Source organism: Anabrus simplex, chromosome 1, assembly GCF_040414725.1.
Source record: "Anabrus simplex isolate iqAnaSimp1 chromosome 1, ASM4041472v1, whole genome shotgun sequence".
Lineage (NCBI taxonomy): Eukaryota > Metazoa > Arthropoda > Insecta > Orthoptera > Tettigoniidae > Anabrus > Anabrus simplex.
Window position 1 is genome coordinate 1,035,550,305 of NC_090265.1, and position 25,943 is coordinate 1,035,576,247.

At 39.6% G+C, this 25,943-nt stretch overlaps 1 pseudogene; it reads right to left on the reverse strand.

The window, feature by feature from the left end:
• Positions 1 to 14,530: 14,530 nt before the first annotated feature.
• Positions 14,531 to 24,411, reverse strand: LOC136857913 (ras GTPase-activating-like protein IQGAP2; annotated as a pseudogene).
• Between the last annotated feature and the right edge of the window lie 1,532 nt (positions 24,412 to 25,943).

Below are 25,943 nucleotides of genomic sequence, written 5' to 3' on the forward strand. Positions count from 1 at the left end.
TTGTTTTACGCGAATAGAATTTCGCAATTATGATAGAAGTCTTCTTCCTTCCGTCCTTAGCTGTAACCGCTGGGAGTCGTTGGCAATATTCAATGTCCCGGTCAGGTGGATTTTCCACTCCAACTGCACCTGGAACTTGCGATACTATATCACACACATTTTCGTCCTTAGAAACTGGTATGCCGGCGATTTATAAATTATACTCGTAATTCTCAGAATATTGCTCAAAATCATTGATTTGTTCCTTCAAATTATTATGTTGTTCTATGAGAGCACTGTTTTCAGCGTTGGTATTGTTCACTTCACTGGTTAGATGGTCTATGGCACTTCTTTCGTTCAGTGTTTTGCTGTAGTAGTTCATCAAATTTTATGGTCTGAAACTCTAGTGAGCTGCAGACGTCTTTCAGGATTTGATGCATGCTGTTCACAGCTTCACATATGCTTGTATTGTCCGCTTTGACTTTATTCTGCTGAAAAGAGTATGAAGGGGATTTAGCAGAAGTAGGGTTATGTTTGCACTGTTTACAATGCCAAAAATATTCCCCTGGATTTGCCAGTATTGTCTTAAGAACAGCATTTGAAACTCGTGCACAGTTTAAACGGAACGTTTCTCCACACTTCCCGTCACGCTGTACATAATTTTCGTTCTCCTTGAGCGACAATTTGCAGGAACTGCACAGAACATTGCTGGTATTGGGTGAAACACTAAATTAAAACTTTCAAAGTAATACATTTATTTAATTAAAACACATTTGTATTAATGTTGATTATTACAATTGCAGAAGCCTCCTGGGTTTTTGGCCAGTTCATGGGTTATATTTTCTACTGTCACATGTTTTTCTTTGTGTATATACAATAGACCATTCGTTCAGGATGATTACTTTGTAGAAGAAAAAAGTATTTTCCACATTCTGAATTCACTGAAAGTACCATTTTACCAACTTTGATATAATCTGGTCATTAAGTCCCATTGGCATCAACAGCAATATTTATTTCATCATATGATGTTGTTATAATTGATTGAAAGGCAATTTTTTCACGTTTTTCAGGATATATTTGTGTTGCAGAAATCGGTAATGTAACTGACTTAGCATATAATGAATGAAGGGAGAGAAAATTGGTATCCTGTAATACACTTCTCGGTCATTAATCGCATAGTTAGCTCGATGTATTTGTCGACCAATTTTCTGAGGAATCTCCAGATTATCAACTCCAATTTGTTTTTCAATTTTTTCCGATTACAAGAAAATAAAATTGAACTTGGTTTTCATGTTTATCAGTTCTTTTTTTGCTTGCTGCCATTTCTTGATGGATACAGTACTTTTGTATCCATCTCTTGGCACGGGCTAGAGTAAAGTGTAGCTTCCACCGAAGTTCCAGTCTCATCCATGGCTGTGACAATATGGAAGCTGCTGGGGTATGGGTGGTGCTGAGTAATGACATTCAGAGCACGACTAGTGCATCTGAGTGTTATGAAAGGTGTTGCTCATAGGGTCAGTCGTGCTGCAATAGCACTTTCTGACCCAGTGAGGAAAGCAATGGCAAACTACCTCACTCCTCGTCTTGCCTAGTACGCCTCATTTTGGTGCTGCCATTGGTTTTTGGGGTTTCCTTATAACCGCAAAATCTTTGGTGGTACTATTTGAGGATCCAACCAGCCTCTGGGCTGATGACCTAACAGACAGTTCTTTTTCAAGATATTCAACAGATTAACACAAGTCTTCATATCAACCTGCTTTGATTGAAGAGCTGTGGAATGTCTAAGGTACAAACTGAAAATATTTAACAATAACCGTTCATATTATAAATTCAGAATGCTGAATTGCAATTGCAAATGAAAATGCCTTGCTTGCTGTTTCAGAATCTACAAAGTTATGGATATCTCGAAGAGAGTGAACAATGATATGCAGCTCTGAAAAAATGTGCAATAGCATTTAAGTGTTCAACCCAGTTAAAACAGCTTCTTTTGTAAGTGGTGCTCAAAAATATACACTACTCTACTGTTGTTGCCAAACAATTCCTTATACTAGGCACGTTGCATACATGGGAAAGTGCTAAATTAAATTAATGGTTTGCACTGTGCACATACAGTGTCTGAGGGTACTTCTCCCTTATTTTAGCAGCACAGCCATTAAATTGTCCACAAATATTCCTGGCTCCATCAAAACCTATACCTGTTAAATTGTTCACATTTACAGTAGACGAAGATTATGCCAATTTTCGATAAGACACGAACATCATATGCGGGAATAAATTTAAGGAAATCATCCCGAATGACGAAAGATTGTTTCTGAATGTTTACATAACGAATGCAGAGAGAGAACTGAAGCCTGCGCTCAAAGAAAAGTGTGTATTACATCCTTTATGGGAAAAACAGGTAGTTCTTTATATAATAGAGGTTTAATTATTTCTGTAAATAAAACTTGCTCTTCCTCCTTCTTAGTTAAATATTTCATCTGTCCCAAAATAATAGTCGCATTCCTGTAACGAGCTTTTATTATAGAGTAACCAACCTCAATTGCCATTTAAACAAAGACTATTGATGTTTGGTCTGTCATAGAGCATATGAATCTGGTTTAGCCTTCTGGGCATTACGCATGATCTTCGTAGGTTGTTGCATAAACTGAAACGTTCAGTTCAAAGCAAGCTATCGGTGAATATAGTGGTTGTTACTTGAGTCTGATGATACCTATGTTTACATAGTATAAGTAACTACTGTTTACATAGTGTAGTTTTTGTGGCTACGTAACATTGAAACAATGGGAAAAGTGAAACATATTGGAGGTGATCAGCGGCGAGCCATTTACGAGCATTTACTTCGTGGTCTTGTGAAGAGGTATAGTTTGTAAAATACTGGAAAGTTTAATAGCAAAGTACATCAGAGGGATATGTGATGATAAAAATTGGTTCATGAGGAGCCAGTATGGATTTAGAAAGAAATTTTCTTGCGAGGCACAACTGGTGGGATTTCAGCAGGACATATCAGATCAATTAGATTCAGGAGGCCAGTTAGATTGCATAGCCATAGATCTTTCCAAAGCCTTTGATAGAGTGGAACATAGAATATTATTAAAGAAATTGGAGGGAATAGGATTGGACGTAAGGGTTATACGTTGGATAAGAACATTTCTAAATTCAAGGGTTCAGAAAGTCAAAGTAGGAAATAATATATCACAGGAAGAGAAAGTTTGGAAGGGAATTGCACAGGGTAGTATAATCGGTCCATTACTTTTCTTAATATACGCAAATGATTTAGGGAACAATATAACATCGAAAATAAGATTGTATGCAGATGACATAATTGTTTATAGGGAAATAAATAACATTGAGGATTGTTCAGAATTACAAAGGGACCTTGAGAGTATCCAAGAATGGGTTGAAGAAAATAATATGAAGATTAATGGAGGCAAATCAACGGTTACAACATTTACAAACAGGAGCTTTAAAACTGAATTTGAATATACTTTGGATGAGGTAGTTATCCCAAAAGATGGCAAGTGCAAATACTTAGGTGTGAGATTTGAAAGTAATTTGCACTGGAAGGGTCATGTTGATGACATTGTTGGGAAAGCATACAGATCGTTACATGTCATAATGAGGCTACTTAAAGGATGCAACAAAGAATTAAAAGAAAAAAGTTACATAAGTATGGTTCGTCCATTATTGGAATATGCAAACAGTGTTTGGGATCCTCACCAAGAATATCTAATAAAAGAACTAGATGGTGTGCAGAGGAAAGCAGCAAGGTTTGTAACAGCGGATTTCAGGAGAAAGAGTAGTGCATCAGAAATGTTAAAGGAGAAGGGAGAAAACTAGACTTATAGGATTATATAGAGCCTATACAGGAGAAGAAGCATGGAGAGATATCCGTGAGAGGCTTCAGTTGGAAAATAATTATATTGGTAGAACTGACCACAAGTACAAAATTAGAAGGAATTATAGCAGAAGCGATTGGGGTAAATTTTCTTTCATTGGGAAGGGCGTGAAGGAGTGGAACAGTTTACCAGGGGTAGTGTTTGATCCTTTTCCAAAATCTGTACAGATATTCAAGAAGAGAATAAACAACAACAGAGATAATAAATGAAATGTTAGAGGGCATTCAACCTGTGCAGGATACTGTAAATAAAAAAATGTGTGTGATTAAATTAATTCCATCCCCTGGTCTAAGGTGTTTGGACAGCCCAAGTAGGGGACGGCCTGTAGGGGTGAAGTACCGTGGGGACTTCGAGGGCCCTGGGACCGCTACGGTAGCTGTGAAGGCCCTTCAGGAACTCTGTAAAGTGGTGGCAAAAAGGGCTCTGGTTAAGACGCAGCAGGTCGTTATGCTACTTAGGTTCCAAAGTGGGTAAAATATAAATATGTAAATAAATTCAATGTTAATTTTAATCTTATACCAGTTGTATAGTATTATTAGAAGTAATTTCACATACCGTACTGTATATGTGTTGACTATGTTTGTAAGATATTATAAGTAGAATTTTGTAAACAATATAAATTTATTAAGGATGATGTGTGAGTTTAATAGAAAAAATTATTAGCGTAAATTGTATAATATTGTATTCTAGGAAAATTTTCTTCCTCTCTTGTTAATTTAAAATTTAGTGCTTGACAATAATGTATTTTAGTGTACCATTTGCCACCGACGTTGACACCTCATTTGCAAATAAAGAGATTTTGATTTGATTTGAAAGAGAAGTGCTGTGAAATTAGCCATTCATCGGCGGTCCATTGAGCGCATATGGAAATAAGAAATTCCATTGAGTCAATGAAAGACTATCAGATGTCTGGCTGTCGCTTTGGGTATGGCGAAATCAACACTGCATCGAAGAATAAAAGAAAAAGACGTAGAGTTTTTGCAATTTCCTCGATAACGACTGGGAAGCTTTTGAAGCGCAGCTGGCTGGCTGGCTGGCTCTGTTTGTATTCCTTGACTGTGGTTGTCAAAATTTCGTCGACTCGAGAAACAGCGTTGTCAACTCTCAGTTTTAACTAATTACCCTATGAGAGCGAGCAGCGAGACTGGACAGAACTGTGAACAGCTGTGCAATACTGAAGACCTGACAAACGAGCCAGCTTTAGGACCGGCACGCTTTTAAAATACTCAACGTGGACTCACTGACAAAGCAAGTAGGCTATTGCTCAAGAGCCATCTGCCATCGGCCACAACAGAGGCGACTACAGACAGATTTAAATCTGGTTACTGTCAGGGGTTGACGAGGAAATTGAGAGAACTATACGACGACATTCATCAAGATTGAAACCAACACTGAACTTAACAGGAGAATGAATATTGAATTTTCACGACCACATTGTAATCGAAACCGACTTTCAACCTATTAGGTCGTGTTACGTACATTTAGTGCGTATTGAAGAGATGTTAAGTACAGAACAAAAATGGCCAACCAGACACCAGTGGGATCCGAACCCACAACCTCCCGATTTCGCGTCGGTTGCTCTACCAATTGAGCTATGGCGGCCTAGGCTATCTTTGTTCTGTTGGAAAGGATCTGAGCTACAGGTCTGGTACTACTACCATCACACTGTAGAGTGCGTTTAAGTTGCCCGTTGAGGGCCAAGTCAATGAATATTGAATTTTCACGACCGCATTGTAATCGAATCCGACTTTCAACCTCTTAGGTCGTGTTACGTACATTTAGTACGTATTGAAGAGATGTTAAGTACAGAACAAAAATGGCCAACCAGACACCAGTGGGATCCGCCATAGCTCAATTGGTAGAGCAACCGACGCGAAATCGGGAGGTTGTGGGTTCGGATCCCACTGGTGTCTGGTTGGCCATTTTTGTTCTGTACTTAACATCTCTTCAATACGTACTAAATGTACGTAACACGACCTAATAGGTTGAAAGTCGGTTTCGATTAACAGGAGAATATTAACGTTTGCAATTCTGCTTTTTAATGCTGGATCCAGCAGTTCGGATAGGTTGAGCAGGATCTCAGAATATGTTCGGGCGGATGCATATTTATGCAGGATGGTTTTACATGACTGAAGAAACAGGCAAGTTTTACCTTGCAGCAGAAGAACCTGATCCACATCGAACTTGTCAGAATGAATGCTTCATTATGAAAGTGATGTTTCTAGCGACATTGGCACGTCCCCGTTTTGATTCAGTACAAAACTAGTACTTCGAGAGTAAAATTGGGCTATTTCCATTTATCATCCAGAAGACAGCAAAACGAAGTTGGAAAAATAGGCCTAGAGAAACAACGGTTATAAAACCTATCCAGTCTTTTATACTACACGATTACATAAAAATGCTTATCGAGAAAGTTTTTCTTGCTATCAAGTCAAAATAGCCTGCATAGACATTATCAAAACCTATCTACATACAGCAGGATAATGCAAAATCACAAATTGATCCTTCTGATCCTGAGTTTATAGTTGCCGCCACTAATACTGGTCTAACCATACGTTTGTATTGTCAGCCTCCAAATAGCTCAGATCTGAACGTCCTCTTCCTTAGCTTCTTCAGTGCCATACAGTCTTTCCAACATCAAGAGGACCCATCAACAGTAGATGAACTTGCTACTGCTGTTTTAAGAGTCTTCAGGGACATTCCTGCTGAGAAATTGAACACTGTTTTCCTGATCCTACAACAAGTCATGATGTAATTCATGAAGGTTCATGGAAATAATTTCTGCAAACAGCTTCACATGGGCAAGCAGAGATTGCAAACACAGGCGTGTTTACCTCTAGTTCTACAGTGTAACTCCGACATTGTCATTTCAGCTCGTGCTGTCTTAGACAGTGTTGAGTGACCCAAGTGCAGTTGTGAGTACTGTTAATAACATAAACTTGTAGTGTTTTATTAGTGCTCTAAGGATATTCCTTTGTGTATTATGTATTGTCAATAAATTACTTGTCAAAGAAGTTCGATATTTTTCCATGTAAATGGTATCATATAAGGATTACAGTGAGAAAACAGCAAACTACCTGGAAGAAAGTTGTATTTCACTAGATAGTTAGAACGTTGTATATTGTACCGGGAAGTGCTCGTACTGTTCATTACTTTCTTGCGATAGAGCATGAGAGTTTTTTCAGGGCATGTACGGTACATAGCTGGAGCGAGTACTGAGAGAGGAGTTTTAACTCAATGATGTTAAGTCTTTTTAAAGAAATATCAAAAAGCATATCACCTTTACAACTGCATCTGATTTGGAGCGTTGTCTTCAGCGTCTATCCTCCAGGTGACGTCATCCCCATGGCACCACGTCAGCAGCTGCACACCAAGGTTCCACGATCCCACGTCGGTGGCTCTACATCATGGCACCACGATCCTATGTCGGTACCTCTAAATCATGGCACTACGATCCCACGTCGGCAGCTCTACAGTACACCATAGAACCACGATTCCACGTCGGCAGCTCTACACATTGGAACCACGATTCCACGTCGGCAGCACTACACATTGGAACCACGATCCTACGTCGGCAGTTCTCGAAGTTTTGGACCGTCTCGATACGGGGTCGAGTGTCCACACGTATAAACTCGCTCGAATTCCACCATAATCAGTGCATTCATTATTATTCGAACATCTTTTGCAGTTTTTTTTTAAATAAAGTAACTGATTACCAATGAGTTCGGTTCGACTGTCACTTGGAATTGAACCATTGATTGGCATTTACGAAAAAATGTGTAAAATCAATTTAGAAGCGAACTTGCGGTCTTTTGCCATTTAAAATAAATTAAGCTGAGTTTAATGTTCTCGAACTGGTGGTGATTTGCCACACAAAATAAGACTGAAATAATTCTAGGAGTGAAATGGATGAGTTCATCCGTGAAACGAACACTGATTTTAGACACTAAAAGTTGAATAGAAGAGTTTATTTGTGAAAACGAACACTCCTATTTAACGCTGAAATATGAGTATAATCTCGTATGAAATGTTCTATGACACAGTTTTAACACACGTCGGCTCTTGGATTGATTGTCCGAAGTAATAATGATAGCTGATCGTAAATCATTGAAATCATTCAAGAAACATTCAAGAAAAGGGTAGGAAAACAACAGAAAGGGAATCTGCCACGTGGGCGACTGCCCTAAATGCAGATCAGTAGTGATTGATTGATTGATTGACGGTCTACTATTTTACTTGTCGTATTATCACAAGCATGTCCGACTCGTTGGCTGAATGGTCAGCGTTCTGGCCTTCGGTTCAGAGGGTCCCGGGTTCGATTCCCGGCCGGGTCGGGGATTTTAACCTTGATTGGTTAATTCCAATGGCCCGGGGGCTGGGTGTTTGTGTTGTCCCCAACATCCCTGCAACTCTCACACCACACATAACACTATCCTCCACCACAATAACACGCAGTTACCTACAAATGGCAGATGCCGCCCACCCTCATCGGAGGGTCTGCCTTACAAGGGCTGCACTCGGCTAGAAATAGCCACACGAAATTATTATTATTATTATTATTATCACAAGCATCTACTTGGAAAATAGAAAAATCTACTTCCTCAAAGTTTGCACTTCATAAAAGAAATTAAAGTTGTGTCTTATGAAAACGTTTAAGTTTATTGCCTGAGGCCATCCAACAGTTGTAGTTTTCTTCTTCTTCATATCGTTTGGATATCGTTGTTTCACCATTCTCTACACGACTTTACTCGTCAAGAGCAAATTATAAACTAACCGTTACCTGTTGTTTCGTTTAATATATATATATTGATGTTGCTTACTTTATTATTCAGTTACCATGAATATTATACAGCAGCAGACACACTACCTGTTAGTAACATTGTGCCACATCTCTTACCTAGTTCTAGTGCAACTACAAAAAGACGTCATGGAACATGTTTCCTTTTACTCTTTGATGTTGTATATCAGGCCCATCAGGATATGGAAAGACAAATATTTTACTTACACTCATTACTTCTTTGAATGGTATACGCTTCGAGAATATTTACGTTTTTGCAAAGTCACTTTATCAACCGCTATATACTGTGAGGTAGAAATGGTAACTAATATTTATTTGGCATAATGGAATTACTACTTGAAAACACCTAAGAGTATTTAATTATGTGTCTGGCATGTCTACTTGTGAAACGAGACGTTATCTATCGCTCATTGTTTGAAACTGTCATCTAGCTGTGGAATTTTCCGTGCACACTTAATTCAAACTGTATTTCCTATTGTTACGTATTTGCTGAATTAATCTGATTCGTGCGAGTTTGATCGATGTCCGTGCGGCCATGCGCAGTGCAAGACCGACTACAATAATATCAGACCTTAATGTTACTATCGATTAAGAGGAAAATGGCGACTTCGTGGGCGAGCGTTTGAGACATGTGGTTAGTTCATATCTGTGTTTACATTCTGTTAAAGAGTGTTATTTTGATCGAGTTATTGAAGTATAAAGTATATGTTTGGTAAAATAGTAATCTATAACGGTTTATCAGTATGGTGTTTTGTTAGAAATTCATATGATGGTATTTTTGATGCATAATAGTGTTTATATTGTCGTGCTGTAACATAGCACAAAATGGGTCGTTCCTGCTGCGTTCGTGGTTGTAGATCTAACTATACCGTTGCTGAAGCTTTTAAATTCCCTGAAGATAGATCTCTACAGGAGAAATGGATAAGGAATATTCACCGGGAAAATTTGGAAGTCAAAGACCAAACTATCGTACTAGGCTATGTGTGTAACCAAAATTTGTGGTTAGGGAAGATCTCTTTCCAACCGATAACATTGAGCCTATTCGTTTTAGTTTTCTCATTCAGTCGGAGTAACTTCATGTAAGTTGACGATAAGTATTAGTTTCGATGTAGAATATGTGTGTGAGTGTATTTGTATGGGTCACTGGTCACTACGATCTGGAATTATACGCAGTCATGTGAGAATATATTCGTTTTGATCGTGTTGTGAGCCGGATTTAAATCGAACTATGGCAATGCCTCTCATACATCTATTCTTAAGTTATCTAAGGAATAAAACATTAAGAGAGTAGTGAATTAGGAACATACATCGTGAATATTTCTACAAAACAGTAGTGTGCATATGTCATCTGAGAGTCTGAGATTAGGGAAGACTATTTTTTCTAATTCTATTGGATGACCTATTCGTATTCCCCGAAAAAAAATTCATTTAGATATTGATAATTGTTATGGTGATGTTCCTTCAGTGTCTATGTGCTTCAAAGTGTCGTGTGATTTAGATGCAATTGTATTTTGAAAGAATCTGTGCTTGCCTGCGGGAACATTTGGCTAGATCTTGGTGTATGACAAAACTTACAGTGTGATAGATGAAGCAATCTGAACACTGTTACACAGAAGAAATAGTGACTTGCAGGGATGGTGGTGGTTCGTGATTATTGTTTTAAGAGGAAATACAACTAGGCAACCATCCTCTATATACCATTAATCATAGAGAAAGAATGGAAGGGGTCCGACAGTTCGAAAAATGAAGGTATCGGCCGAAGGAAGACAAGGGCCATGAAGGGCATGAAAATGAAAGACTCCCTAGGCATCCATACGTAATACCATCGGGGTCAGAAAAGAACAAGTGTTGACCAAGGAAGGCCGGATATGTTAGATGAAAGTGAGGAGCCTGGCACAAGTAAGGGGAAGCAATGCCAGGACTCAGCTGAGGGCCCCGTGGTCGCTCCAGAGTTCAGAGCCTCTGGGGCCCCTTTTATTCGCCTCTTACGACAGGCAGGGGATACCGTGGGTGTTATTCTACCGCCCCCACCCACAGGGGGGATTTGCAGGGATTAGCTTTGTTTGTAACTCAGGGGTTTCATTGTACCAATACCTTCCGATTCATGCTGTGGATATCTGTTATCAAGCAGTCTACACCAATTTGTAGCTCGTTCATGTAGGTTAGACATCATTGTTTAGAGTGAATAGAGTTGTTTTACTCATGTTCTTCAATGGGGAAAATCCTATTATATATTTTGTGTCTGAACGCTTCATTGCTAAGTTTACCACCATGGTTGGAAGTGCGACTATATCATATGTCAACATATGATATAAGAGTTTCCAGTAAGGAAGGCTTAACATCACCGGGGCTGTTCATTGGGCTGACATAATCATTTCGGGTGTACTTCATTTTCATCATTTTCATTTTCTTCATTTTCATCGAATGCTGAACATTAGAAATTGTCCACCACTGCGAAACTAAGACAACACGTTATGTTTCATAGTTCTTATGAGAGTCAATAAATCGAGGAAATTCGCACCTTAAATTATTTTTAAACATTCAAAATGATGTTATAAATATCATTTTAATAGTTTTATAATATATTTCCATCTATCCAGCGAAGTGTAATCTAAGAGAAAACGTTATTTTACTAAGTGACATTTCGAAATAATCAGCTTGTTGTTCTCTTTTGCTGTGGGGCTGTCCATCTATTCTAGCAGAATATGCGTGATTCTAGTTGATCATATGTGATGAGTACTTGTTGGGGAAGCGTTTTCATAGATGCAACAGTAATTTTCCTTATGATGTTACATTTATCATGTTAAAGTACCTACCACCGTTTGCAAAATATATACGTGATCTTTTTTTAATTTCTGGCGGATTGAACCAGATATTGTGTAGCTCTTTCAGTGGTATCAGCACAAGTAATTTAATGTGACGCCGGGCTGAGTGGCTCAGGCGGTTGAAGCTCTGGCCTTCTGACCCCAACTTGGCGGGTTTGATCCCGGCTCAGTCCGGTAGTATTTGAAGGTGCTCAAATACGTCAGCCTCGTGTCGGTAAATTTACTGGCAGGTAAAAGAACTCCTTTGGGACGAAATTCCGACATCTCCGAAAATCGTGAGTTGGTTTATCGTCGAAATGAAGTTATTGCGTGCTACCCTAACCTTCATCAGTCGGCAGCTACTGCGCCCACGACGTCCACCATCTTGGTTTTGATATTACGGTCTGATATATTGTAGTCGGTCTTGCGCAGTGTGCGACTTTGAATGCTGGGAACTGTGAACTTCCGCCTTCTCTGTCGGAGAGCGGGCCAGTCTGCCTGTTGTGTTGGAGCGTTCAACATGGCTGGTCTTAGCCGCGCTCGTAAAAAGACATCTTGGTGCAGTCGGAGAGTGCTAGTAATGGCGAATTACTCGCCAGGATAAGTGTGAAGATGTCAGGGCTTCGCCCTTGATCTTTTGAATATGTATCAGTGTGCTCCAGTCCGTATTTATGGTACTTGTGTAAGAAGAAACCCTTGCGTGTTTTAACCGTTACCGAAATGGCCAGCTGTAAATGTGTTGTAAGTCTTGATATTGGATAACTCTACTCATGTAAGTACTGGGAAGTCTATATTATGTAAGTGATCTCGTACTGCCAAGAAGCATATACCGGTACTTCGAAACTTCGGCTAGTTAATTAAAAACTGTAAACATCTGGAAGCAAATTCATTGTATCGGTTATGCAGTAAATTCGTAAAAGTATGTAACTAAATTATGTGGGAATTGGGTATCGCTAGTTATGCGTCTATGAGGTTGTATTTTGTGCGAGTTGTTTAATCTTACTGTGTTATGGTTCGCACCTTGTTTGCCTACCCATTCTTGAGATGTTTATTATTATTATTATTATTATTATTATTATTATTATTATTATTATTATTATTATTATTTTCTGTTATTTTATTTTTGGTGTTGATTTTCCTCCCTAATTTATCTTTGTCGTTTGTATTATCCTTCTAACCGTTGCTGTTGCCTTGGCCGGCTAATTAATTGGACGCGATCGTTATTTGCAGTGTTCAGTGTTTAATTAATGACACCTCATGTACGTATCCTAGTGTAATCCAAAGCCCCCTTTATTCTCCATTGCCTAAGCTGTAGGCGAACTGTTTAACAAAAGAAAATGTAATTTCTAACCTCTTGCATAAATAATAATTATTATTATTAATTTTAATAATGCCAAATCTGGGAAAAATTGAAATTTGCTCGTCGATATTGAACTTAAATGATGCCATTCCCCTTTCGTTTTCCTATCACATTCTACTCATTGTTCGAGTTCCTTGCCTTTGTTATCATTACGTCATGGTCATGCCTTTCTTATCTTATCTGATGGACACGTTATTAATTTTGGTGGCTTTGATGATTATAATGGGATGATGGCTTGGCGTCGGTAAATGTCACTCCTGTTGTGTGCTTCCGTGTTCTGTTATTATGTGGGAACATATATAGTATCTTTTCCATTGATAATTTTTAAATTTGTTGGGATAGTTTTCCACCTTTGTTTTATTATAATTTTATCTGGTTTCGTTTATTAATGTAGATTTTATACGCGGTTGGAGCCACTGATTTATTATTTTACGTGTGTTATTGTGTGTACCTTTACGTGTGTCCTTTTATTCGTTAGTAGTGTAGCAAATTTCAATTTTAAACAGTATTTATAGTCGCGGGCCCGTATACTGATAATACTCTATTTTATATTTTAAATGAATTTCCATGAAATAATTTCCTAGAGTTATCGTTCCAAGGTTTCTGGTTGCAACCAATTTTTAAAGCAAAAAAGTTTCAATCTTTCTGTACATTAAGGTAATGTAATTGACTTTAATTTAATGGTATTAGTTATGAGTTTCCCAACTTTAATGTTTTGTGGAAGCCTATGTTAATGTCAGCTTCATTTAATCTTAATTTAAATTTCTGTTTAAAAAACTGTTTCTCCCTTTAATTTTAATTGCGTTTTAATTTTTTTAAGATAAAGGAATATATATATTTAATTGTTCCTATATTATACCGATTTTCAAATTTTATTTACTAAGTAAATATTCCTTATTTTAAATTTAATCACGTGTGTTATTTAGTAGTTAGTAATATTGACCTGGCAACCTGTCAAACGTTCGAATAAGGTCCTGGCCTTTCTTCATTTATGCTTTTGCCCTCCACGCTTCATATTTTGTGCTGCTGCCCTTACGGTAAGTACTGCGTTTGTTTTCATTTTGATGTGTGTGCTTTTTCATTTGTCTTTTTGTGTACTCCTTGGTAAGGTTGCAGTAGTGTTTGGTAGCAGAGCGTGGTTTCTGAATATTGGCCAATACTGAAATGACTCTCCAATTCTTCGACTTCACAGCAACTACGAAAAAACTTCTTGAACTTCTTGTGGCATTCGATGATGAAAGGATTGAGGCACATTAGAAGACGAGATTCCTCCCCAAACCCTTTCTTGGATGCTGCGAACTGCAATATTTTGGCTATACTTGCTAAATTGTAACGCTGTGTGGAAGTTAGTGCTTGATAAGCAGGCAAATCTATTTATTCTTTAATTTTTTGTGGAAGCCTGGTTGCGTTATAATTTCCTAGAGTTATCGTTATAAATTCCAGATTGCGTTATAATTTCCTAGAGTTATCGTTCCAAGGTTTCTGGTTGCAACCAATAATTTCCTGGTTGCAACCAATTTCTCCCTTTAATTGTAATTGCGTTTTAATTTTTTTAAGATAAAGGAATATATATTTAATTGTTCCTATATTATACCGATTTTCAAATTTTATTTACTAAGTAAATATTCCTTATTTTAAATTTAATCACATGTGTTATTTAGTAGTTAGTAAAATTGACCTGACAACCCGTCGTTCATTTTTGCTGGACTACCTTGTATGACAGGGCCTCCTCTTGATTTACAACAAGAGGTAGATCTGAAGATTTTCCAGTCATCATTTCTTCTCGATTCCTCCAGCTTTTATAAATATCTATTGCATTGGTATCAATTGCAAGCGTCTTGTTATCCAATATCTTTTGCACAAGAGGACCAAGCATATTCCGTAAAGTTACTTGTCCTACCATTTGACGTGCATATTCAAACACAAGATGCATTACATGTGGCACAGTCGTTATCATATCTGAAGGTCTCTGAACTTTAGATTTTATTTCTTCCTTTAAAGCTGTTTGAAAGAGTCTGAGCAAAAGGTAATTCTCTCGCAAGTTAGAGCCAAAGTTGAAGAGCACCAAAATCACAGTATTCAGGAATTTGGTGGATTTAGTCTTGGGCAAGCAGAACATGAGCTTAGCCAAATATAAACGATTTGTCTGGAGCAGGTAGAAGAGATTCTGGTAACCTTGCAGTAGCTTTCGAATCTCCTTTGTCAGAGACTTTAGTCCCTTACAGCTCGTATGATCTACAAGAACTGCTCCCTTTGCTAGATCATTTAGATTTTTGTTATGCGCTTCTACATCCTGGAGGGAGATTCTATTATGTTCCAGCAGTCCTATTTTAATATCCATAATATCCAACTGATGGGCAAGTTGTTTGTTATGTCGAATTGTCTAAACCACCTGACCTTTCAAACTCTGCAATTGCATCTCCTTGTTGTAATCATCAGGGTTTACAGCCAAAAGAGATGAAAACTGCTGCACCACTTTGATAAAAATGCCCTTCTAGCTAAACGACCACGCTACAGAGCCTGCAGTTTTACAATTTTTTGTTCCTGGCTCTTCTAGCAACTTAATAAATCTTCAGACCAACTTCTCTTGAGCTGCTGTTTGGATGCAACTTTGAGTTCACGTCTCACTTTCACACCTCTCCACGATGCCTGAATTTTAAGAGCACTTTTCAAGAGACATCTCTGGTATAATGTTTTGCGCAGAAGGTAACCTCGACAGCGGCTCTGAAGTCCAATTACCAATGGCTCTATTTTATTGGTCATCTTAGTTTGATCTGCATCCACACGGCCCAAAATGCTCTGTATATCTCTTTCAGATAACTGCACCTGAGAATGGAAATCTTTGGGACTAATCCAAGAGTCACTGGAAGTTTTCAAATTCAAGTACAGTATGTTTCCTCTAGCTGTCCTATATGCAATCCATGGACATTTTGATTTCATTTCCTTTCCATACTGAAGTTCTTGAAAACCAGAAGAATGAGCTGTGACGTGAAAATGGGAACCAATATTTACACTGACTGACAGTGACAATGCAACACCAAGGAGGAGTGGTTCGAAAGGGATGAAAGTTGGGGAAAAAACAGAGACGGCACGGACGAATAATTGATGTTTATTTCAAACCGATATGCAGGTTACACAATGCGCACGGCATCGACTCAGTAGGATGTAGGACCACCGCGAGCGGCGATGCACGCAGAAACACGTCGAGGTACAGAGTCAATAAGAGTGCGGATGGTGTCCTGAGGGATGGTTCTCCATTCTCTGTCAACCATTTGCCACAGTTGGTCGTCCGTACGAAGCTGGGGCAGAGTTTGCAAACGGCGTCCAATGAGATCCCACACGTGTTCGATTGGTGAGAGATCCGGAGAGTACGCTGGCCACGGAAGCATCTGTACACCTCGTAGAGCCTGTTGGGAGATGCGAGCAGTGTGTGGGCGGGCATTATCCTGCTGAAACAGAGCATTGGGTAGCCCCTGAAGGTACGGGAGTGCCACCGGCCGCAGCACATGCTGCACGTAGCGGTGGGCATTTAATGTGCCTTGAATACGCACTAGAGGTGACGTGGAATCATACACAATAGCACCCCAAACCATGATGCCGCGTTGTCTAGCGGTAGGGCGCTCCACAGTTACTGCCGGATTTGACCTCTCTCCACGCCGACGCCACACTCGTCTGCGGTGACTATCACTGACAGAACAGAAGCGTGACTCATCGGAGAACACGACGTTCCGCCATTCCCTCATCCAAGTCGCTCTAGCCCGGCACCATGCCAGGCGTGCACGTCTATGCTGTGGAGTCAATGGTAGTCTTCTGAGCGGACGCCGGGAGTGCAGGCCTCCTTCAACCAATCGACGGGAAATTGTTCTGGTCGATATTGGAACAGCCAAGGTGTCTTGCACATGCTGAAGAATGGCGGTTGACGTGGCGTGCGGGGCTGCCACCGCTTGGCGGCGGATGCGCCGATCCTCGCGTGCTGACGTCACTCGGGCTGCGCCTGGACCCCTCGCACGTGCCACATGTCCCTTGTCCCTGCGCCAACCATCTTCGCCACAGGCGCTGCACCGTGGACACATCCCTATGGGTATCGGCTGCGATTTGACGAAGCGACCAACCTGCCCTTCTCAGCCCGATCACCATACACCTCGTAAAGTCGTCTGTCTGCTGGAAATGCCTCCGTTGACGGCGGCCTGGCATTCTTAGCTATACACGTGTCCTGTGGCACACGACAACACGTTCTACAATGACTGTCGGCTGAGAAATCACGGTACGAAGTGGACCATTCGCCAACGCCGTGTCCCATTTATCGTTCGCTACGTGCTCAGCACAGCGGCGCATTTCACATCATGAGCATACCTCAGCGACGTCAGTCTACCCTGCAATTGGCATAAAGTTCTGACCACTCCTTCTTGGTGTTGCATTTGCTCTGTCAGTCAGTGTATTTGGCATAATGGAATTACTACTTGAAAACACCTAAGAGTATTTAATTATGTATCTGGCATGTCTACTTGTGAAACGAGACGTTATCTGTCGCTCATTGTTTGAAACTGGCATCTAGTTGTGGAATTTTCCATGCACACTTAATTCAAACTGTATTTCCTATTGTTACGTATTTGCTGAATTAATCTGATTCGTGCGAGTTTGATCGATGGCCGTGCGGCCATGCGCAGTGTGCGACTTTGAATGCTGGGAACTGTGAACTTCCGCCTTCTCTGTCGGAGAGCGGGCCAGTCTGTCTGTTGTGTTGGAGCGTTCAACATGGCTGGCACGCTCTCCAACAGAGAAGGCGGAAGTTCACAGTTCCCAGCATTCAAAGTCGCACACTGCGCATGGCCGCACGGCCATTGATCAAATCCGCACGAATCAGATTAATTCAGCAAATACGTAACAATAGGAAATACAGTTTGAATTAAGCGTGCATGATAAATTCCACAACTAGATGACAGTTTCAAACAATGAGTGATAGATAACGTCTTGCTTCACAAGTAGACATGCCAGATAAATAATTAAATACTCTTAGGTGTTTTGAAGTAGTAATTCCATTATGCCAAATAAATATTAGTCCCCATTTTCACGTTACAATACTATTCTACAAATTGTAATGCACGATCTGGTTAAAGATGGAATAAATATTTTTAAATTAATTCACATGAGCAAGTAGCATCACCGGATGATGTGCTTCCCAATTCTCTTATGATCTTTTACGATGTCGCAACAGAACAGCAAAACGTTATTCGTGCCTTCGTTGGTATGGGGTGACATAAATATATTGATTACATCTATTTATGTCAAAGATATTCTCGTGTGCCTAAGCAGTTGATAAGCGACAACGCAAATATTATTGTACTTTTTCGGTAAGATGAGCGCAACATGCGGCATGTGTATGATGATCATGTTAACACTGATATGAGATTCAATGACTTTAAACGTATGTGTGCTAAATGTTGGTCATCACATCGTTACAGCTTTTTAGTTATTGATAAAGAAAGTTATGTTCAGCATGGACGATATCGCATGGGTTTCGATCATTTTATATGCATAAACACAGAATTACAGTCATTACTTGATCAAAAACCATTATCATGTTAACATCTAGCAAGGAGATTACAGAACATATAATCCATGCTCGAAACAATATTCGACCGAAATTCAAAGAGTTTAAACGCATTCAAGCAGACACTATGGTAATTTATGTTTATAAACGCAACTATGTACCCCACTCAAATAAATTTTTAAATCTACTTCATCGCCGTAGTCTGCTACAAGTTTTGTTTCTCTGCAAACATTATATAATAAAGAGAAGCATGAAGAAGAATAAGAAGAGAAGCATAAACAAGAAAAGCATAAAGAATAAGAGAAGCAGGATGAGGAAGAGGAGAAGCAAGATATAGATCAAGAAGAGGATAAAGAAGAAAAAGATAAGGAAGAAGAACTTAACGATACTTCACCATCTAAGCGTGTTAAGTTTTTAACAACAGATGTTATTGCTGAAACACCTACTACATCAACACAAGATCTACCATCTGTGTCTGAGGTTATGATCACGCCAGAGTATTGTAATCAGTTCAGAACTTTAATTCATGTTACCTATGGATCTCTCTTTGCACCTTATATAGAAAACACTTTACAGGACAAACTGACACCACCTACGGTGTTCGCTATGAAGACGACTGTTTCTGGATAGGTAATGCAAATGTTAAGATCAATAGCAACAAACTTATTGTAAAATGTGTTACCTATAAACCTACGAAAGAAATCTTAGAACTTCTTTTCTCACGAATACCTGACAAATATATAATTTTACAAGATGATCTTAAAAAATATAAAGCAATACTTTTGCTACTGACACAACATGACGTAATTACAAGAGAACACAAGCTGTAAATGCAAATAAGCGTTACAAGTATCGAGAGTTAATTTCTAAGCTGTTCCCGACTGCACGTGGTCTTAAAATGTTATCTACAAGCCTTTGTTGTCGTATGTAGATGTAAGATACTGGAATAACCCAAATTTACTCGTTGAACGATTACAACTTCTAAGAGCATCGCAGGATGCTGGTCACACAGGTCACGAAACAGAAATTCTAGAACTAGAGAGAGAATTACAACATGCCGGTATTATTCTGTAATGGCTCGTCAAGATTAGATCTCACCTGTAAAGGTAAACATTGCACACGAGTTACATAAACCAGCACGTCGCACCTACTGTCACAGACGCGTTATTACACGTGGAAAAGATGATCTCTGGCGAGCAGACTTAATAGAAATGATTCCATATGCCTCTAGCAATAAAGGTTATAAGTATCTACTTACTGTTATCGATGTGTACTCAAAGTTTGCTTTTGCAGAACCTGTGCGTTCTAAGACAGCAGCTCAAGTCAAAGACGCATTTAAACATATTGTTGAAGAATCGAAACGCTGCCCAAGGCTTCTTCAAACCAATCAAGTTAAAGAGTTTTACAACAAATATTTTTCTTCTTACCTCAAGTTACCTGACATTAACACTACTCTACGTTCAGAAATCTCAAGGCAAGTGTTGTAGAACGCTTTAATCGTACACTGAAAAAATGATGTGGCGAGAATTTACAGCACAAGATGCATATCGTTGGATTAATCTGCTACCTAGACTTGTGTCTACGTACAACGATATACCTCATCGCACTATCGGGACAAAGCCACATCTTGTTCCAAGGAATACACCTCGCCTAGATGCTATTCATCTTGTAATTAAAACAGCTGATCCGCGCCACTATCGCTTTAAACAAGGTGATTTCATTCGCATCAGCAAACACAAGTCTATCTTTGCAAAAGGATACACCACTAACTGGAGCACTGAAATTTTTCAAATTAGGAGTGTTATGCTTACTAATCCAGTTACGTATTTTCTTCGCGATCTAAGAGAACAACCTATTGAAGGAGGTTTCTACATCGAAAAACTGCAGAAAACAAAATATCCTGATCACTATTTAATTGAACGTGTTATTCGACGTCGTGGAAATAAACTGTATGTTAAATGGCTTGGTTTTAATAACAGCTTCAGTTCATGGATTAATAAAGAGGATGTACTTTAAATGGTGTTTTTTTATATTCTCAAATCTCTACCTCTCCTTTCTTCTGAGTCAATACACACCAACATTATTACTACTAGATAATTTAGGACTGTAGGATTGCATTAACTTTAAACAACACCTGTAATATGTTTTTACAGTTTATATTTATTTTAGAATATACTAGCAATTGTACCCGTGCTTCGCTACGGTATTCCAGATTGTATACGGATATCGAAGTAAATTACTGTACATGAAGTTATTAATAATTTTTAAATTGCATGTAAATTGACGTTATCCGAGAAAAAGCATAGGGAGATCCGCAGACGATGTTTCCAATGTAAAGTGCGAGTTGTGGAGTTGTGAAGATAACGACAGGTGTACTTGTCTACCACAATTCATTATGTTTTAGAAACGTTGAATAGGGTGAAATTTGTGTAAGATTTTCACACCGTGCATTACTTTTCAGATACTTATGCGACAGCTTCAAACATAGAATTTGGCTCACATATGGCTACTGGGTGGGCCAATATTCGTGTAGAATTTGATGATCCCATCTTTCCTATAAGTGAATCAAACCATCAATTGTACGTGTAAAAAGTGCAAAATTTAGGTAAATCCAGAAATAGAGAAAAATTTAATGTATAAGGGATAGAGATACGACAAAAGGTCATAGGACCGAAGTTGTAGATCACTCCAAATTGAACTGAGATTGTGCCATCCGTTTTGTGATACGACTTACCGTTTAGCCACGAAATACATCGAAAGGAAGGACTGCACCGTCATTAAAATTGCCTCCATATTTCGATATTTTTCGGGGGTAAAAAATACAGTTTTTAAACATCTCGTAAATTTTCCGTCGGTTACATGCTAAAAGCTAAAATTTTGCAAAATTTTAATTTTCTAACTTGTCTAGAAGATTGTGCTGCGATCTTGATATGGGGGAGTGGGTTAAAAATCAGGACTTTAAGGGAACTTTCAAGCCCATAAAACCTGTAGGTTCTGGATAAATATCACCGACTGTGTTCTTATGCAGGTTTGAAAATCCCAGCATGTAACCCTCAGAGAATTATGAGAATTTGAGATTTTTCTAGGGATCTGAAGTCATCAGGTTGTCTGGTACCAAGTTTTAAATTTCTAAGATGCCTAGAATGGTCTCACTAATTTACGTCTGTTTTCATTTTTATGCCTTAATTTATATATGTATATAGTACAGTATATATAGATCGCGTCAAACAGACTTCCATTTATTAGTGTGGATATTTTACCCCCTTCCCTAGTGGTTCTAGGGGCGTCTTACTCCCACAGTACGTTTTCCAGGTAGTAAGTCATACTGGAAAATACACACGTCCATTATCTCGGTCATTTCTGACAATTTATTTTTTCACCCTTTCTCACCCCCTATGCCAAAGGGGGCTGAAGTTAGACTTTAAACATCCGGAATGTTACTATTCATCTCAGCGACCCGGAAAACTATGGATTCGGCAGTATATTCCATTACTATTATATCTCACTTCCCCTTCCCCACCCTAAAGGGGGCTAAACTTTGAGTTTTAAAAAATCGGAATGTTACTATTCATCTCAGCGACCCCGAAAAGTATGGATTCGACACTACTTTCGATAATTTGTATATCTCAGTCCCCTTGCCCCCTCGCCCCTAAGGGTTCCTGGACCGGGCGAGTTGGCCGTGCGCGTAGAGGCGCGCGGCTGTGAGCTTGCATCCGGGAGATAGTAGGTTCGAATCCCACTATCGGCAGCCCTAAAAATGGTTTTCAGTGGTTTCCCATTTTCACACCAGGCAAATGCTGGGGCTGTACCTTAATTAAGGCCACGGCCGCTTCCTTCCAACTCCTAAGCCTACCCTATTCCATCGTCGCCATAAGACCTATCTGTGTCTGTGCGACGTAAAGCCCCTAGCAAAAAAAAGGGTTCTTGGGGGTGTTTTACCCCCATGTGGTTTGTCTCCTGATACTAAAATTTCGGAGTGTCACTATTCACATTAGCGACTATGTATTCGACACTATTATTTCTATATATCACTCTCCCATCGCCCCCCACCACGAAGGGGGCTGAACTTGGACTTTAAAAAATTCCGGATTGTCACTGTTCATCTCAGCGACCCCGAAAAGTATGTATTCGACACAATTTTCGATGATTTTTATATCTCAGCCCCCTCGCCCAACCCCCTGCCCCTAAGGGTTCCTGGGCTGTCTTACCCGCACGTAGTTTGTCTCCTGATACTAAAAATCCGGAGTGTACAATTCACCTCGGCGACTCCGAAAACTATGTATTCGACACTATTTTCGTTTAATTTTATATATCACTCCCCCTCGCCTCCACCCCAAAGGGCGTTGAACTTGAACTTAAAAAAAATCTGGAGTGTCACTATTCATCTCAGCGACCCCAAAAAGTATGGATTCGACAGTATTTTCGTTAATTTGTTTATCTGACCCCCTCGCCCCCCGCCCCCCGCCCCCCGCCCCCCCCCCGCCCCCAGGGTTCCTGGGCTTTCTTACCCCCACATTGTTTGTCTCCTGATACTAAAAATCCAGAGTATACAATTCACTTCGGCGACCCCCGAATACTATGTATTCGACATTTTTTTAAAAAATTGTATATATAACTCCCCCCTCGCCCCCGATGCGAAAGAGAGCTGAACTTTGACATTTGAAAAATGGGGAGTGTCACTGTTCATCTCAGCGCCCCGAAAACTGTGGATTCGGCACTTTTTCGATTATTTTTATACTTTGCCCCCCTGACCCCCCCTAAGGGAGCTACGGATGGCTTACCCCCACAGTGCTCGTTTCCAGATAGTAAGTCATAAGTGTACCAAGTTTGGATGAAATTGCTCCAGTGGTTTAGGAGGAGATGTGTCATTTACACACATACATGCATACATCCATTTTTATATATAGTAAGAAGAAGATTATGCTTGCTTTATTATTACATAGAGAAATTTTATTTTGAACACTCCAGAGATCTAAACTTAAACTGTATATCCGAAGAAATTATTCGAATCCGAGTAATGAATATTACTTCGCTCGCGGCATGCCCAATCATGAGAATGGCTTCAATAATGTTAGTCATCAGTTTCAGAGTCGAGTTCATTGCAGAGGGCAGGATTCTTATTTTTAAGAAGGATAATTGGTGCCACAATCGTCCGCTCTAAGATGTTCGAGGGTACTCCAGGTGACTCCATGTCTTTCGAAGCTCTGCCGTGTAGTCGATAGACTTGTAACTGTGTAGAACATCGGGTAATTCTTGTAAAAGTTGCTTGTTGAAAGAAATGAATGACATGATATATGATAGCAAGAATGAAGAGGATGAAACCCGGCGCCGGCACATATGCCACTCCTCTCGAATAGCTCAAGACTTAACGTCCCGATCCGACGGACGAATCATCATCAACACCGTTATATGCCCTCACACCACGTAAGACCAAAAACAGCTTCCTACGTCCTGGACGTAAAATGGCTCCTTGAATATTGTGTTCTCTACCTATCTTATGTACGTTGCCTAGCGACAGCGACTCTATGCATTTAATCTTGGTGACAGCACGTTGGATTGTCATTTCCCAATGCACGTTTTCTGATGGTTTTTCGTTCATAACTCACCAACGAAAGCTAAAATGAAAATTCCGGCTTCGAGGTGCATTCGGACCCCTTTCCATCTACCTATGTTCAAAATTTCAGATCTCTACGTGCTGTAGATTTTTCTGGGTATCGCGCACAGACAGACAGACAGACAAACACTTCCTTTTATAATATTATAGATACATTTTTCTTCATGTAAATCTGTTTTATCCTTTCTTTATTTTACTATATTCGCTGTTTAATGCCACTACCTAGTAACAGTTTTCCTTTTATTGCACCAGCAAGGACAAGTGCTGCTATCTTCTCAGCAACTGAAGCTCTAGGTGATGGCACACACAGCATAGCTTTACGAAGCAGATTTTCATCAGCTACACGTCTTAGTTCAGGATTGCTTTGTCGATAAGCAATGTCATGCTCTTTGCAGGCAGCATCTAACATATTAATACCAGGATCACTACGTGCCAAGAAGACGTCAAGACGTGTTCTAGGGCCGCAGTACTAGTAACTAGGAAGATGAAGCCATGCCCAGCATGCTTCCTCACCTTTCTCCCAGCACGTTTCTTTACCTTTTCTGTAACAACTTGTTTACTCTTTTCGCAACCATGATAGGTGTTTATAAGCGATGACAACTCGTTAGTTTTAGGTCCGTGATACAGTTTAATGAGTTGACATGTACGACACTGTCTGACTGAAGGTCTCCTACCTAAACTCACTTGTTCATGATGTAAACTGCACGTTTGAAGCTCTGACAAAACAGGATCATGAGTCCACTCACGAGGCACCTTATCCCAGATCTTCTTTAAGCATTCGTAGCTGCAATAACCAAAAATGCCTTTGGCAATGCATTCAACTCTTCTTCAGTAAATGTGTTTAGTTTCTTTTTGCATGCAAAAAACTTTACGATTGCCTTTTCAACTGCGTTACGCTTTGTATCATTTAGAAATGACATGATGTCTTTACTCTACAAAAGTTTTTTTACACTGACGTCAGTTCGACAGTGCAATTTTTTATGTTGTTCACATCCCGACATGCACTGCAACACAACCAATCAAAGAGCATGCACACATGTTGTAGAGACTGTTTAATTTTTTCTCCACTATGCTCCTTCAGAAGAGTTTTAAATGATGGACACCCTAATTCATGCATGTCGATAATTTCACACGATGATGGTAGATACTCACGCAACCATTCCTTCTTTTAACAACCCTTTAAGAAAACAAAGATCTGCTCCTGACAAATGTGCGTTCATTCTTAAAGATAGAAAACGATAAGGTATTCCTTTTTCTTCCCACTGAAAACCTAATTTTTTTCGATCTATTGAGTCTGCTTTTTTATCTTCATCTGTTTGCAAACAGTAAGGGAAAGGTGGACTAAATACTAAACTAACAGGTTTTGGTGCCACTGCAATCCAACACAGCCACTTCTTTAAAAACAAATTTGTTGTCGTTTACTTTAAAGCCGTGTACATCAACTATTAATGTTCTCGTCGTGTTAGAATAAAGCGCTCTAATCTCTATCACTGTATCTCGGAGACTAAATAAAAATGCTCACTTATATTATCTATAAAGCCTTCAGTTAGTAAGTAACATTTATAACGAACAAGTCTAAACATGCATAACAATGACGACGTCATCGCTGTAGGTTAAAAACAGAATAATAGCACGTGCTCACTCTAGCCTTAAGCATAAGATCGCGTCGTTATAGTAATGCATGTTTAAACTTGCCGGATAGAGACATAAAGATATGCCCCGTCAGAGTAAAAGGATGAGAAGGAGGAGGGTATAACAGCCTATTTACAGCCGCTATATTGTGCAGTAGCCCCTAAGCTAGCTTTCTCTCTAAGAGCCTGTGTATTGCGGCTATCTTGCGCAAGCGCCCCGTAAATAATGGCTACGCAGTGCAAGTGTAGAACTGTGGGTGTGGCCAGGCATTAAGGAGTATGAGGGAGGGGTTGGAGAGTTTGAAGGAGA